Source organism: Lepisma saccharinum, chromosome 2 (assembly GCF_977018435.1).
Source record: "Lepisma saccharinum chromosome 2, izLepSacc3.1, whole genome shotgun sequence".
Taxonomy (NCBI): domain Eukaryota; kingdom Metazoa; phylum Arthropoda; class Insecta; order Zygentoma; family Lepismatidae; genus Lepisma; species Lepisma saccharinum.
In genome coordinates, this window is record NC_139230.1 from 121,130,381 (window position 1) to 121,148,102 (window position 17,722).

A 17,722-nucleotide genomic window follows, 5' to 3' on the forward strand; every position below is an offset into this window, starting at 1 on the left:
GTGGCATTTATGATAAACTGGTGCCAAGTGAAGCCTGAAGAACGGGGCTGTAGGAACCCCGAAATGTTGCTCAAACAACAAAATCCTCGCCAATAAGTAAGTAAACAGTTTTTAGATGTTTCTTAAAAGATTTTTTTAAGGAATTTTTTAGAAAGCATTATTCAGTTCACAGTGCACAATAAGATGGCTGTATGTGTCTGATGATCCTTAAATTTATGGACATGTGTGTATTTCAGGTAACTTCTCAATTATCTCCACAAAGTCTCAGAATTACACGTACCATACACCGAAGGTGAAATTGCTAACGGTTTGATTCCTCATTCTTTGCATGTTAGGTATTTGTGGTTTTTCTTATTACAAAATCATATTATTATTTCCATCATCTAATGGTATGAATTAGATGCTTCGAAGACTGAGGGCATTCTGTCAAATTTCAGAAACCAAATCATTTTACATCAAAAAATATCACTTAAACTGCTTCCTTCTTCTCTTCTTCTTCTCTTGCACTACAGCCCCTGGGGCTAGCATCCCAAACAATTTTCCTCCATCTCATTCTGTCTTGAGCTATATTCTTCCAATTACATACATTTATCCTTTTCAAATCATCCTCAACCACGTTGATCCATCTTCCCCATGGTCTCCCTTTCGGCTTTGTTTTCCATAGTTTCTGGTTTAACCCTTCAAGCCGGTTCGATGTACACGTGTACGGGCCCTCGTAGTTCTTCTAGAAGCGGTTCGACGTACACGTATACGTCCCGTGTAGGAGTGACGAAATGATGCATATTCTGCCATCTGTTGTTTTCCCACATGAACGAAAATGCGTGTAACTCAAGAGTAGACTACAATGTGCTGCCATCTGTTCGTTTTCCTTCCAATTCCATGAAATTATGTGCGATTGCATCACTTTATTACGTAAAAAAAACAAGCTGAGAAATGGCGTCCCATGGGCAGGTAAAGGGCATCGAAGCGGACAAAATTTGTACGTTTTTAGAGGAAAGTTACAGTGAAGGTTCAATTTCTTCATTTCTATCTACAAGTGAAAGTGAAGTAAACTATGCAGAACAGGAAGTAGATAATGTCAGTGATAGCGAAAGCGAATTGGATGACATTACATCCTCACCTGTTGCGTCGTCGAATGTAACCTGGAACTGGAAAGAAGTTGACGACTCTTTCAAAGCAAATAAACTTGCGTTTTGTGTATTGTGCGGTCCCCAAACAGCAGTCAATAATGTTCTTGAACCCTTTTTGTTGTTTTTTGACACAAAACACAATGTTGGACTTCTAAACTAACAAGAACACAAGACAGAAGGAGTACTTTGTAAGCGCAACATGTAAGTTCTTATTTTTATTATTATTTTTGTTATTATAGTATAAATGTCACCATTTATATATATTTGTGTAGTGTGAAGTTTCGTTTAAAAGTCCTGAAAATTTCATTGTAATTGAGCAAATGGTTTTTAAGATATGTTCAATTTTGTGATATTATGTGAAAATTGCTGTTTTGCTGATTTAAAATTACCGCCTCTTGCAGTGGCTGATGGGTATTTAACTCCCGGCTTGAAGGGTTAATACCAAGCATGGTAACCTGTCCTCTTCCATTCTCATCAAATGTCCTGCCCATCTTAAACGTTGTGATTTAATCTTCTTCAGAAGATTATATTATGTCTTACCCTTTTACATTAACGAGATATAGTTGAGAACACACTAATTTAAATATTTACATAATAAAAAAAAGTAAAGTTCTCCCCTGTGCATAGCACCATGCCATGAAGTATAGGGTGTGTGGGGGTAACACCCCACACTTTCTTGATCCGGTCATGAGTGGGGTGATGTGATCAGCATCATGCCCCTGACTGCCTTTACCCCCCAGGGTTTCCCCCAGGTACCCATGTTATTCGATGCTGGGTGGGCGCCGGGGCCGCTTCCAACGCTAGAAAAGTTCCCAGATTTGAACCGGCCGGGGATCGAACCCGGGACCTTTAGCATGCTAGTCAGACGCGTTACCGCCTAAGCCACCGTGGCCACAAATATTTTTATAATCATCTCTTATTTCAAAAGTTCTATATAGAACAATTTTTTCTGCTTACCTACTGCTTTTGTCGGGCAGAATTATTTTTTCCATCTCATTCCTGTTAATAATGATTTGTATGTGTGTGTGTGTGTGTGTGTGTGTGTGTGTGTGTGTGTGTGTGTGTGTTTGTGTTTGTGTTTGTTTGTTTGTTTGTTTGTTTGTGTTTGTGTTTGTTTATATTGCGTAGTAGTTGTGGTGTGTGTATGTTTATATTGTGTTATAGTTGTGATGTGTTTGTGTGTGTCTTGTGTAGTAGTTATGCTGTCTGATGTGTTTGTGTTCGTCTTGTGTAGTAGTTCCTCCATTCATATTGGGGGTTAGGCGTAGAGCTGACAACTCTGCACTGTAAAAAGACATGTCAAGAAACAGAAATATAAGGCCATGGATGTTCCCAAGGTAAAATATTCCGGAGGTAAAATAGTCCCCCGTTCGGATCTCCGGGTGGGGACTACTTTGGGAGGTCCCTGGACTAAGGATAAGATCTTCATTAGGAATAAGGATATTAAATTAGGCACCTGGAATGTTCTGAGCCTTTACCGGCCTGGGGCATTTCAGTGTACAGTTAATGAGATAGTGAAGTATAAATTAGATGTAGTAGCTGTCCAGGAAGTTAGGTGGCCAGGAGAAGGGAATTGTAAAACTAAAAATTATATTTTTTTCTATGGTGGTACTGAAAATCATAATTTTGGAACAGGCTTTTTCATAAATAATAGAATTATCTCGGCTCTTAAAACAGTAGAATTTATTAATGATAGGATATCATATGCAGTTTTACAGGGTAGGTGGTGTAAAATTATTTTAATAAACATACATGCACCAACGGAAGATAAAGATGATAATAATAAAGATGATTTTTATACAGAGTTAGAACAGGTCTTTGATAAATTTTCTCAGTATGATATGAAAATTCTGTTAGGTGACTGTAATGCACAGATTGGCAAAGAAGAGACATTTAAACCCACGATTGGTAAAGAAAGTCTTCATGAATTAAGTAATGATAATGGTATAAGATTGATTTCTTTTGCAACCTCAAAGAATTTAATTGTGAAAAGTACCACTTTTAAACATAAAGATATCCATAAATATACCTGGTCTTCTCCAGATGGTAAAACTCATAATCAGATAGATCATATTCTCATTGATAAGAGAAGGCATACTAGTATAATTGACGTTCGTACACATAGAGGTGCTGACTGTGCCAGTGACCATTATTTAGTAATTGCTAAATTAAGAGAAAGACTCTCAGTGATAAATCATAAGCAACAAAATCTAAAAGTTATAAAATTTGATACAGGAAAGTTTGTTGATGAAAGAATTAAGAAAGATTACCAAATTAAACTGTCAAATAGATTTGATGTTTTGCAGGATTTAAATGATGATGAAAATATAAATGAAACAGACGTAAATAAGAATTGGGAGCACATACGTAATGCAATAGAATCAGCAGCTAAAGAAAGTATAGGATACCATAAACCAAGAAAAAGTAAGCTATGGTTTGATAATGAATGTCATAATCTAATAGAAATAAGAAATCAGGCTAGACTTAGGTGGTTAAATAACTCGGATGATACAAATCTAAGCAATTATAATAGAATAAAGCGAGAAGTTAACCGCACGTTTAGAAGTAAAAAAAGAGATTACTTGAAAAGCAAAATTGACGAAATTGAAACAAACAGCAAAAATAAAAATATCAGAGATTTATATAAAGGTGTAAATGAATTTAGAAAGGGGTGGCAACCTAAAGTAAACTTGATAAAAGATAAAGACGGTGATTTTCTAGCTGACCCATGCGATATTCTAAATAGATGGAAGAACTACTTTAATGACCTTTTAAATGTCCATGTAGGAGATAAATCAGAAGTAAATGAAGTCCACACAGCAGAAACTTTAGTTCCAGAACCTAACTTGACGGAAGTTAAAGATGCTATTAAAAGGCTAAAGAATAACAAAGCACTTGGCATTGATTTAATACCAGCTGAGTTAATTAAATATGGTGGAAATTCATTAATATGTCAAATTCATAAATTAATTTGTTTAATATGGAATAAAGAAGAAATCCCTCAACAGTGGAAAGAATCCATAATTGTTCCTGTGTTTAAAAAAGGTGATAAAATGAACTGCAATAATTACCGTGGAATTTCTCTACTCTCAACAACATACAAAATATTGTCTAACATTATTTTAACAAGACTAACCCCATATGCTAATGAAATTATAGGTGATTATCAATGTGGATTTAAACGTAACAGATCAACTACAGATCAAATTTTTCACATCAGACAGACACTTGAAAAAAAGTGGGAATATAATCAAAATGTCCATCAGCTATTCATTGATTTCAAAAAAGCATATGATTCGGTCAAAAGAGATAAATTATATAATATATTAGTAGAGTTTGGAATACCTAAGAAGCTTGTTAGTATGATAAAAATATGCACCAGTGAAACAGAAAGTAAAATTCGTGTGGGTAATAATATGTCTGACAAATTTACAATTCATGATGGGTTAAAACAAGGAGATGCATTATCTCCATTGCTCTTTAATTTTGCCTTAGAATATGCTGTAAGGAAGGTAAAAGAAACTAAAGAAGGACTAAAATTAAATGGTGTGACTCAGTTGTTAGCATATGCAGATGATGTAGACTTACTGGGGGATGATGTGAATACAATTAAGAATAATGCTGAAATATTTTTCAAAACTGCTAAAGAGATAGGTTTGGAAGTTAACAAAGAGAAAACTAAATATATGCTTACAGGCCGAAACCAAGTGTTAGGTAATAATCAAAATCTAATTATTGATAACAACTCGTTTGAACCAGTTTCCAAATTCAAATACTTAGGAGTAATATTAACAAATGAAAATTATATTAAAGAGGAAATAAAAAGTAGGCTTAATTCAGGAAATGCATGTTACTTCTCTCTTCATAAACTTTTGTCTTCTCGTTTAATATCTAAGAAACTAAAAGTTAAAATATACAAAACAGTAATTTTGCCTGTAGTATTATATGGGTGTGAAACTTGGTCCCTTACATTGAAAGAGGAACATAAATTGAGAGTATTTGAAAATAAGATCGTTAGGAAAATCTTTGGACCTAAAAGGGATGAGGAGACAGGTGAGTGGAGAAGGTTACATAATTTAGAACTACATAATTTGTACTCATGTCCAGATATTATTAGAATAATTAAATCAAGAAGACTTAGGTGGGCAGGACATGTGGCACGAATGGGAGAGAAAAGAGGAGTTTACAGGATTCTTGTTGGGAAACCAGATGGTAAGAGACCTGTAGGAAGGCCAAGACGAAGATGGAGGGACAACGTTGAGATGGACCTAAAGGAAATCGGTAGGGATGGAAAAGAGTATATAGAACTTGCTCAAGATAGGAACAAATGGAAGGCCTGTGTTGCTGCAGCCATGAACCTTCGGGTTTAAGAAGGCTAGAGAGTTAGTTAGTTAGTTAGTTATTCCTATTCTAGAGTCCCCGGAGCTGTGCCTCTCTCGTGATATAGTTCTTCTTGCCATCCACGACGACCACAATTTTTCCATATTGGGTGTATACATTCTTAGTATCGAACTTTTGGATGGCTTGACGTAGAAGTTGCAGTCTTGCCATGCACAGGTCCTCCCTGATTACAATGGCCGAGTTCTTCAGTTTGCTTTTCTTCCTGAAGACTGCCGACCGTGATCTGTAGCTCGTGAATTTAACAATTATGGGTCTTGTTGTTCCGGATCGGTTTTGTTCAACACGATGCGAGCGACAAATGTTTTCCTCCTTTAATTTTTGGCCCAGTTGTTCTTCAAAAAGCGAAAGCGCAATATTGTCCGTGTTTTCGTCTTTCTTCTCAGGGATCCGGAATATTCAGACACTGTTAGGTCTCTGGTATTTTTCTAGCTCGTGAATGTTTTCGTGCAGCTCCTGTATCTCATCATCTTTGCTGCGGAGCTCCTTGCGTAGGTCTTCGAACATGTCGCTGTTGAATTTCAGCGAATCCTCCACGATTTTAGTCACCGATTCAATTATCGCGTCAACAGTTACTTCCGACACTTCAGGTGTTTGCACTGCCCGCTTTACCTCGTCGCATATCTGCTGCATAAGTTCACTCTTACCTGCATTGCCAGAAGGTGATTTGACTTCCGTAGTGCTGCTGCTGCCTCTGCGCGTTCCAGGAGCCATGGCGTTGTGGGAGTTTTCGCTTCAATAATATTCCACAAGAACCACAAAGCTGACACTTCCCTGATATTTTTCAGTCTGAACCGCTGCACTTACACTTCACACTACTTGTAATGCACCAAATAGAACTCTATAGCTGCTACATATGATTATAAATGTATGAGTTAGCGGGACGCGAATTGAACGTGTTCTAGCGCTCGGCGGCCATAATAAGTTATATACGTGTATGTGCTTTGAGCAACCTCTGAATGTTATCCAATGTGGAAAAAAATTCACTATTAGTTTATTGGACAAAGTGGAACAAAATGAGCAAGTATGCAAGAAGATCAGAAAATATATTTTTTAACCTATATGTGTATGAGCAGCGCTAATATATATACATTATTGCATGCATGTACTTTTCCATTGAATCCCACCAAACGAAGCTCCAGAGCGAAGTGGTTCAGCTTTTTCAGATGCACGCTCTGATCCGGAGTGGAGCGTGATACGGCATTACTCCGTTCCGGAGCGGAGCTGATACAGCATTACTCTGCTCCGGAGCGGAGCGTGATAAAGTTCACGCGTTTATTATGTCCCCATCCGCAACCACTTCATGAAACTTAACACTGCCAACAATAGCCAAACCGCTCCCGATAAGCGCGTGCACTCAGACGTTGTTGTCACATTTTCTTTACATTACTTGTTGCAAGGCGGAGCAGGCGGGTGCGTGTGCCTCTCGTTATTTATGCGCCATAACCACGTGCCGGGTTGATTTTGTTAACTAGTTGTCTTGTGTTATTTCTTTGTTGTGTTATGGTGCTGTGTTGTTGCTTTGTTATAGTGTTGTGCTTTTCGTTTTTTTATTAGACTTTGTATAATGCAAGTTATCAATCACAGCTGCTAGTGAAAATCACAAATATGGAGACAGAACTGCAGGATATTATTTCCTTTATGGAGAGCAGAGGTGCCCATCCCCCCAAATCATATCATGTGTCCCCCCAAATTATATCATTCCCGCCCTCAAACCATATCGTAATCCGCACAAAGTTTATAATTACGACAGCGTGTCTACCGAAATTAACTTTTTTGTTAGTTTTACACAACACTATACTTGATCTGCCTCTCCTCCCTAAACAGGGGTGCCCATCACTCACGACCACCCCTAAAATCGTTCATCATAATCTCCCGAAAACAGTTTGGATGAATGCGTAATAGTTTATGTCTATTTGAATGAAATACCATGTTACATTGTCCACATTTTTTAATTGTTCGATTTTCGAAAAACTTAAAGCTAGCACATTGATCGATGTAGTAAATTAAAATATGTAAATATGCATATAAATAGTATTTTTGAGTGAATTTATAAAACTCAATTTGAATATTTAACACAAATTGTTACACAACTTAAGATAAAGATAGAATAATTCAACCTTGGCAAACCAAATAATATGCTCCAGCCGTATGACGGATTCAATTTGTTTCACAATGCATTACAGAACCCTAGCTAGAAATTCTTAACCTCAGGGTGATAATATAATAGGGTTCCTCTTTCAAAGAACTCACCCCCACCCCCGTCTTCCTGGGGTAAATATAATTATTTTAGTAACAACCCATTATCTATAACATTAATTACGTGTATTTTATCTTCAGTGCAAATTAAACTTGTTCATGTAAAAGAAAATTGTGACAAGAAGTTAAAAATATGGATTCGATATATTATTGTTCCAAATGATTCACCTGCTTTAATTTAAGCAGTATACCAACACTAAGCATTATATTTTAAGAAGTGATGTTATTAATGAATATCGAGAATATCGCTTATGTTTTGTAATGTAGTTATAATATAAAACTTTACATTCACCTCAGTAAAGTGCAACCACGCATTCTCGGAACATATATGATTGCGAGTGAAGCGAGCAAGAACATTTTTACATCCATTTCTTTGCAGGCTTTCGATAATATTAATTTAATCGAGTGTCAATACTTTCTTAGGATCCCGAGATATTTAGTCTTTTCCAGCTTCCCTTTTGACACATTCGGGGTCGAAAACGTGTGGATACCATATCGCTAAATACCAAAATATCGCTCCAAAATTTAATGTTCAAACTCTTTCTCCACTACAGAAATCCCTTGACAATCTAAGATTTAACACTTTGTCAAGAGCTTCCAATCTCCTCCTTTAAATTGAATACTCAAACCTATCACCAAAATGTCCATGCTAATTTTAGACAGCCTACTGTTGATATTGAAGAGTGGATATTGCCTCCTCCAAAAAAATCAATTCTCAGTCTCCACACTAGAATTTTCGCAACTGTCTAACACAATAATAATACACAAGAATTGGGTACCCCTTCAATTTAATGATCAATCCCCCTCTAACTAAAATACCAGCCATAATCTAAGACCTAGAGTTGGATATTGCACCCCCCACGTTTAATTCAGAATCCCCCAGAACCCACGTGTCAATTAAGGCCTACTATGTAAGAGTTGGATATTTCTCCCCCCCCCCTTTTGATAATAACCTTAAACACTTTCTTTTTAATCATTATATGTATTTCTTTTCTCTTTCCATATTCTTTAATTTCCTTTCTCTTTGTTTTCTTTTTTTTGCCGTTTCTTTCTGCTTTTCCTCTTTATCTCTTCTTCAATTTGGCAACATCGCTTTCCTACTCCAGTTTGTTTGCTTCTACTTCAAGAGAAAACAGCCCGCTTGGGTGTTTCTTTTAACAAAGATCACCGCTCTCTTTGCTAACCGCTGGGGATATAATGAACGCGCGGACTTTACAACAGAACTCCGCTCCGGAGCGTGGTGCTTTTGACAGCACGCTCCCATCAAGTTAGATATTTATTTTTGCACGAATGTTGTATGCAACTTATAAATAATGGGAACGTAAAGTAAAAATAATCAGATTTATCTGGAAATGCTAAAAGTGAGACGTATCTTGTAGTGAGGTGCCTAGAAACTGACATTCATGTGTTTCTCGACAACTATGAAAGTTCAGCAGTAAATCCGCAAATTCGTTCTGGTAAAATGTTAGTAGTCATCCGTGACGGAGTGGTTATAGTGATGGAACCCTGCGCTCCTGTGCATCGTACTCTAGTGGGTTGTCTATGATCGTACTCAGGCGTGGAGGGGAGGTGCAGAGTGGATCATGCTTCCTTATGACCCGAGTGGCACGGATGAAGGGAGAGGTGCGCTGGGACTTTTGGCCCAAGATTTTTTGTTTTGTGATCGCTCTAAAGCAGAGCGCACTACGACGCCAGGGATTAGTGGGGTGGTTCGAACCCCGGCATGGACTTGGACAATCTTTGTGTGTGTTCCTTCATCAATTTAATAATTCCTGTTAATGGAACAATGGCAGAGTCGGGGCACATACTGAAGATATCAAGCCACTCACTATATGGAATTGTATTATTGTACTTTTATTACTTATTGTCTTTTGTATTTGTAGTTACACTTTTTTGTATGTAACTAATTTCTGTGTATTTTTCTTTTTCAGTATATCTATGTATTATTTTACAATTACCTTACTGGGCCTCCCCGATGGCGCAGTGGTAGCGTCATTGCCTTGTAATCGAGGGGTCTCGGGTTCGATACCCGATGGAGGCACAAGTGGTTCGGATCCCACTTTAAACTGTAGGTCCAGTCCCGATTAGCCTTACTGTGCATAAAGTGGACTTAAAACAGCAACTCAAACAATTACCTTACTGCTCCATACGCAGTTTATCTTATCTTATATGTATTATCATATTGACAAGGGTTAGGTGGCAGAGCAGCCCTTGGCTGAACCTTGCCCGCTTAATAAAATAAATTTATTTATTATTATTATTATTATTATTATGACATCGCTCATTCTCATTTTCGCGATTATCCAAAAGCGGCAAGAAAGAGAAGTAAAATAAACCTAATCAATCAATCAGTCATGCACTTTAAACATTGTTAAAACAATAATAAAATGCTGTTTTGGCTCAATAGAGAGAGCTATCGTGTATAAATTCTTCATTTGATGTCAGCGGAAACATGAATTACATAAATAGTATTTCTGTATTGAGGTGTACTATTTTGTATTGTGACTCGTAGATATAAGAGTATGAATGTTATGTGTTGAATGAGATACGAATCATTTCAAGCAATCAGTTTTCCTGCTTTACGGAGATGTCCGTTAACAAAGCTCCGCCCTACAACAGTTCCGTCTTGTGTTGTATTCCGTGTTCCTTGCAGGTGACTGACGCCAGTGCAATAGGCTAGCGCATTGGTCTTGTGCCCCTTTCAAGAGGGGAGGAAGGTGAAACTAGTAGGTAGCTTGTTTGTGTTTTTGTGGTTGAGAACTTCGCTGCTTTGCATGGACACTGCACGTCACGTCGGACGTATCCGCACATTGCAGAGACATCGCCTTTTCCAGACAGATCCAGTGTTGCCAGTTGTATTAGAATTATGCTACACCAATTCTGGCTAGATTGTTCTCTTTTAAACTTACTACCTACGCGTGTTGTTTATCTCTTCACTGTCATAAAATGATGCAATTGAAAAGTTGTGTTCTCTTATATCATTAAATACATATTATGTGTGCTTGTTAACGGTGATATATGGACATTTAATGAAATTTGTGACGCCACTAATACATGGAACTCTTCAGGATTTTTTCCAGGAAGGTAAAAGCAAAGTATTTTTTTCAAAGGGGGGAGAGGATCAATGAGGCACAATTTCCCCATGATAGTATTCTCCCCTGGAAAAACATTGCTTCATTTTGAAGTTATCATGTTACTGCAACCCCCTTGCAATTGTTAGCATATATTACTGTGGCTGAGATCAAATTATAGCTATGTGTGAAATATGTACTTTTTGATTGACTTTCATTTCCGAGGGGCGTGGCCCTCCTTTGTCCCCTCTCTTTCACACGCACCTACACTGGTACTCTAGGGCCTGTGAATGGTCATAGCTAGGTTACCCAAATCGGACATCTCAGTCACACTAACAGGGTAAACAGATGATCGCGCCCTGACTGGTCACTGGTGTCGGATTTATACCTTCCTTTGTGATATAAAAAGTTTATGGATTTTTTCCCGATATATATATATTCTTATATACAGGGTGTTTCAGAGCGACCCAGACACTACCCTTTTCTCAAGAACGGGAGATCGTATCAAGTTGAAACAAAAAATGCACTACTAAGTTGGGCACAAAGAATCCGTAGAAAGTATTTGCAACAGCCCGAAAGCCACCCTTTGTGGTTTTAGTGGGGGCCACATGCCCCGTTCGTGCGATTTTCAAATGGGAAGGATACGTTTGGAATGCAGATTCGGAAAGGCGGGGAAAAAATACGATTGTCATCTGAAACATTTGTCTGTACCACCTACCGTTTTCCGTGTAGAAAATGGTTTGGCAAAAAAAGAAATCGAGTATACCGAGCTTAACAATTAAGATATGTGCAGCACCATAACAGTTTCGGAAAGTGCAGAACACAAGCTTTCCAACGATATGCCGCATGATGACTACGGGACTAAAAAAGGATGAAACCGCGTGACCCAAAAAAGGGGGCCTAAGTTAGGGAAGAACTCGAAAATGTGAAAAGGCAAGATGCGTCGAGTAATACCTCGTTTTAAAGGTCACAGAAAACGTGAAAAGGATGCGAACATGATTTTGTAATCCACTGACCGGTTTCAAAATGGCGACCAAAATAATTCCGACCCCTGAACTTGGTGTCAGAATTTTAAAAAGTTAGATATGACAAATCGGTATTTCCTATTTGGCCGTGTTTACGGTAACCTTAATAAGCAAGATACCGATTTTCGACTTGATACATTCATAAATCGGAAAGTTAACATTAGCAACCTGAATTTCCAATTACTTCAAACTTTCCCTTTTCGCTACATTAAAATTATCATACATAACCAGCATAAAAAAGTTATATATGGCAATCATGGCACCCCAGCGAGTATTTTGCATGAACACCTGTCTGCTTGTCTTTCTTCCTCTGTACACGTTGCTTCGCCTTTCCTCTGAGCGCTCCACACGCATCTAGACTTTTAAAGGTCGAATTGATTCTCTGCAGTAGTTTGGCCAATTTTACTCGAACCAATATTCCGGATAAACTCACTTCTCCCATGGTGCGGACTGTAACGTCGGGCCGATATGCCGAAGTGCTTAGCCCGAACCAGAAATAGAACCGAAGTGAGTTTATGTGTGGATTAGGGTGTATCGAAAAAAACTTTTTTTCGAAATGTTAAGGTGGCTAGTGCGGAAAAGTGGCCATTTGTTTCAGATTTTTTGGAGGTCGTTTAGGTGGCGCGCATCGACCTTGAAGTTTTGATAGTGATTTGGTTATGCAACACGCCAACAATTTCACAAAAATGTCATTATTTGGCTATTTCATGTGTTTTTTCTGCATTATGGTCGTTTATTGTTTTGTTTATGGCAAATATGTTACATTCGTGCCTTAGGGGTGGTTTCCTATGCTGTTTACGTATACTTTTGCTCAAAAATTGTCAATTTGAGGCTAAAAACTCCATTTTTTCTATTGATGGTTTCCAATTGGTTTCGACTGTGTTTTATTCGAAGGTTTTCCGACATAAAAGACTAAACAAAATATTTTGGCTTTCTAATTGCTAACAGTTCCTCAATTACTGTCCAGCGCTTCGCTTATTTTCATAGCTTATTATGCTTTGAAAATAACCCAGAGCTCACCACGAGGAGGTGGCTGGACTGCAAGCTCCACCCACCCAAATGATGTTGGCAAACATAATTTTACTAAGGGGCAGGCCAAGATTTTCTTCTAGTTTTCTCCTTGAACTTTATAGTCACTTTTTGTTCTAAATGTCGGCATATGTTCTCTAGATTCCAATTTTGCTTTGATGTAGCCATCACGTGCGCTGGCACGTGGAGGGAGCATGAAGCCCAATCAACCATGTCATAGTATTGGTCTGCATTAAAATTGATGGTTGGTAAAACAAAAGTGCGAATTCTTTTGCCTTTCTTTCAATCCTCTTGCTTTCTTAATTCTTTGCCAACCAAAACTTCTTATTTCTGGGATTTTGTCGGTTATTAAAGCCAGCAGGAGATTTTCAGGATGGGCCAAGAATGCGTTTTGTTGAATGACCCTATTAATCAGATCTCTGAAGTGCTGTGGGAGAAATCGGGACAAGTAGATCAAATTCCACATACTACATAATGAAGGTGTACGCACCGGTGTGGTTTGGGATCAAGAAGGAACCATCGATAACTGACGGAGCCCGACACCTCTGGAATTTGATCCACTTGTCCCGATTTCTCCCACACCACTTGAGAGATCTGATTAATAGGGTCATTCAACAAAACGCATTCTTGGCCCGTCCTGAAAATCTCCTGCTGGCTTTAATAACCGACAAAATCCCAGAAATAAGAAGTTTTGGTTGGCAAAGAATTAAGAAAGCAAGAGGATTGAAAGAAAGGCAAAAGAATTCGCACTTTTGTTTTACCAACCATCAATTTTAATGCAGACCAATACTATGACATGGTTGATTGGGCTTCATGCTCCCTCCACGAGCCTACGTTGGCCAATAATATTACAAATGAAGAAGTAGATGACTACAATAAAAACAAAAATATAGCGGAAATTCAAGACTTCCCCTGCCACACACAAGGAGTGGAGCGACTTGTGAAAATTATCACAGAGGCTGCTTCTTCCGTTTTCGGCGCCAGCGCACGTGATGGCTACATCAAAGCAAAATTGGAATCTAGAGAACATATGCCGACATTTCGAACAAAAAGTGACTATAAAGTTCAAGGAGAAAACTAGAAGAAAATCTTGGCCTGCCCCTTAGTAAAATTATGTTTGCCAACATCATTTGGGTGGGTGGAGCTCGCAGTTCAGCCACCTCCTCGTGGTGAGCTCTGGGTAATTTTGAAAGCATAATAAGTTATGAAAATAAGCGAAGCGCTGGACAGCAATTGAGGAACTGTTAGCAATTAGAAAGCCAAAATATTTTATTTAGTCTTTTATATCGGAAAACCTTCGAATAAAACACAGTCGAAACCAATTGGAAACCATCAATAGAAAAAATGGAGTTTTTAGCCTCAAATTGACAATTTTTGAGCAAAAGTATACGTAAACAGCATAGGAAACCACCCCTAAGGCACGAATGTATCATATTTGCCATAAGCAAAACAATAAATGACCATAATGCAGAAAAAAACACATGAAATAGCCAAATAATGACATTTTTGTGAAATTGTTGTGCGTGTTGCATAACCAAATCACTATCAAAATTTCAAGGTCGATGCGCGCCACCTAAACGACCTCCAAAAAATCTGAAAAAAATCAGACGTGTGTTTGATCACAAATGGCCACTTTTCCGCACTAGCCACCTTAACATTTCGAAAAAAGTATTTTTCGATACACTCTAGTGTGGATCCCTGGTGGCAAGAAATGAGAGAGCGGTTCCATTCTCTCAACTTATAAAACCACAGGTTGTACGCCTGCTATTGAAATATATTGTCCCCAGAAATAGTAGTAGAGTAGTAAAATGCATAGGCGTAACTAGGCGGGTGCAAGGGATGGCACTTGCTCCCCCCCAAAAAAATCAGGTTTATTAAAATGTACAAGTTAATGGTACTTCTGTTAACCTTCCGAGACCTGAAGAGAAAAGTATTAAAGATTTATTCTTGTGATTTCGCACATGTAACAGTCATTTAACAAATTATTCTGAACATTTTTTTTTTGGAATGGAATTCTTTTCAATTCTGCTCCCCCCCAGTTAAGCACAGTAGTGGTGTTTGTGGTGGGATTAGCGCGAGAAAGTACGAACCCCCCTCCAGCAGCTTTGCTATACTTAAAACAGGCGCAACATGCCTACATGAGTTTTTTGCTCAAGTGTGGAGCTCTGCATAATTCAAGATTTTTGTAAAAATGCCCTCGGGAATTTTTCAGAAAGTACGAACCTCTCTCCAGCAGATTTGCTATACTTAAAACTTGCTCAACATGTTCATATGAGTTTTTTGTTCAAGTGTAGCACCTGCCTAACCCAAGAGTTTTGTATTCGGAAAGTATCAACCCCCCTCTCTCTCTTTTTCTCCTCCTCAAGCAGATTTGCTCATATTTACAAAAATTGCATCAGCCAGATTTTTGTATATAAACTTGTATCCATACCCACCTATACATATTTACTTCAGGTTTAAGTTCAATTGGATACCAGGTTCAATTTGCTTATCTAATATTAAAACAATGCAATATGCAGAGCTCTTCTAGAATTGCTCCGTGTTTGCATGTTTCCCCCTCTGTGGCAATATGCGCAATTCCCGAGACGGTAGTATTGATTTTTGTTTTGCATGCTCTCCTCAGCGCCAGTATTTACAGAAATTCCCGAGTATTGCATCACCCAGTATTGTGAGAGTGGCTGAGGAGAGTAGATGTGTTTTTACAGTACTTCTCATACTTACCGGCCTGTTTGGTTTAATTGACAATATAAAATCTGATATTTGTTGTAATCCACTCATATTTAGAGTCAAGCTTATATTTGTCCTGTGTGAATGAATATTTATTCTCTTTTTCCACTTGTAAGCTATTGGCCTTACAACCTGTCATAAGATTAATATTAATAATATTAATCCATAGAGATTAGATTTAAAACCCAGGAAATTTTATATAAATACCAAAGCCAAAAATATTAAGTGTATACACACATACACACCTACACACACATACACAGCACAGTGCTGAACTCAACTGATATTTTTATTCAGTATAAAGTTTTGAATTGAAACCCAGGAAATTGTATATAATAAACAACAGCAAAAATGCCGAATCAAAAATATTGCAATCAATGCAATAAGAATATATCCAGTTCTTTTTGGGCCAAGCATCAAAAAATTTGCAATCCAGACAAATACAGAACTCCCACAATAATTTGCCCCAAATGCCATAGAGAATATAACATGGAATATTTTACATATAAACATAAAGATACTTGCTCTGCATTGCCCCAGCAACCATCCACATCCGGTCTGAAAAGGAAGCACGAAGCACCTGTTAATGCTAGACCTGCAAAACAACCACGCTATGAACCCATCCGTAGCAGTTTTAACGGCCAATTAAGAGATCACCGTTTTGTATCAGAGCCAAGATGTGGAATTGAGAATTTTTTGAACAATATAAATCCTAATGTGCAAACAATTCTAAATGCACAAAATGGCTCTTATAAGCTCTCCCTCAAATTGTTTACACAATATAAGAAACCAAATGGCACAAAATTTACACAGCCCCACATAACAGAAACTGTACCGGTTTATTCAAATACAAATTCGGACAAAATAATAAGCAGGTTGATAGATCAATTGAATATGAAACACTCTGAATTTGCGGCAAAAGAGTCAGGATGGAGCCTATGTGGCTCTCCGCACAAGTTATATGTTAATATTTCTGAATTCAGCCCATTAAAAGGTTCTACATATCTGCCATTACCTGCCAATATCAAAAACAAAAGAGCCGTGGTCAATATAAAAAATAATGACCAGAAATGCTTTTTGTGGTGTATTTTAGCTGCTCTGTATCCAGTTTCAAGGGATCCTCAGAGAATAACTTATTACAAGCAACATGAACATCTTTTTGACGATGCAATGGAGGGTTTGGAATATCCAATGTCTGTCCAGAATATTGATAAATTTGAAAAAAAGGCCAGGCACATCAATGGCAAACAATTATCTATTAATGTATTTATTTGTTCCACTGGCAATTGCCCGATAGCACCTCTCAGAATCAGTACACTTGATGATGAATCTGCTTTTCCGATTGATCTGCTCTTAATTGAAGGAGATGGCACATATCATTACACTTTGATACATAATCTTCAAGCTTTAGTCAGAAAACAACTAGACAAATCCAATACAATATTCAAGTTGTGCAGAAGATGTTTGACTGTATTTGATGGTAAAAAAATAATAAAAGGGGTTTGTAAAGTGAATGCAGAAATTGCTAAAAACAAGTTAATTGAGCATCTGAAATACTGTGGGAATCATAAACCTGTTCATATGGTGATGCCCAATCCAAGTGAAAATTGCAAATTCAAAAAGAATGAAGCCTTGTTGGAACACCCAGCATATATTGTCTGGGATTCTGAATCAAATCTCAAATCTCTTGCATTCTGCAATCCAGATCCCGAAGAATCTTCAATTACACCATACCAGCTACATGAACCTTCCAGCTTTTGTTATGTGGTTGTACAGGATGGTGTAGCTAGTGAGCCATACTTATACATGGGACCAAATGCCATCAAAATATTTGCACATAGAATAGAAAATGAGTGCCGTGACATAGCATCTAACATCTTATTAATATCAAAGCCTATGTTGCCTTTAACAGAGGAAGAGATTGAAGATTTCAACAATGCAGAAAAATGCCCGGTATGTGATTGTGAATTTTCAGATACAAATATCAAGGTTCATCACCATTCTCATACAGATGGTAAATTCTTAATGGCCCTGTGTAAAAGCTGTAATATTCAGATCAAGAGACCAAGATTTATCCCCATAT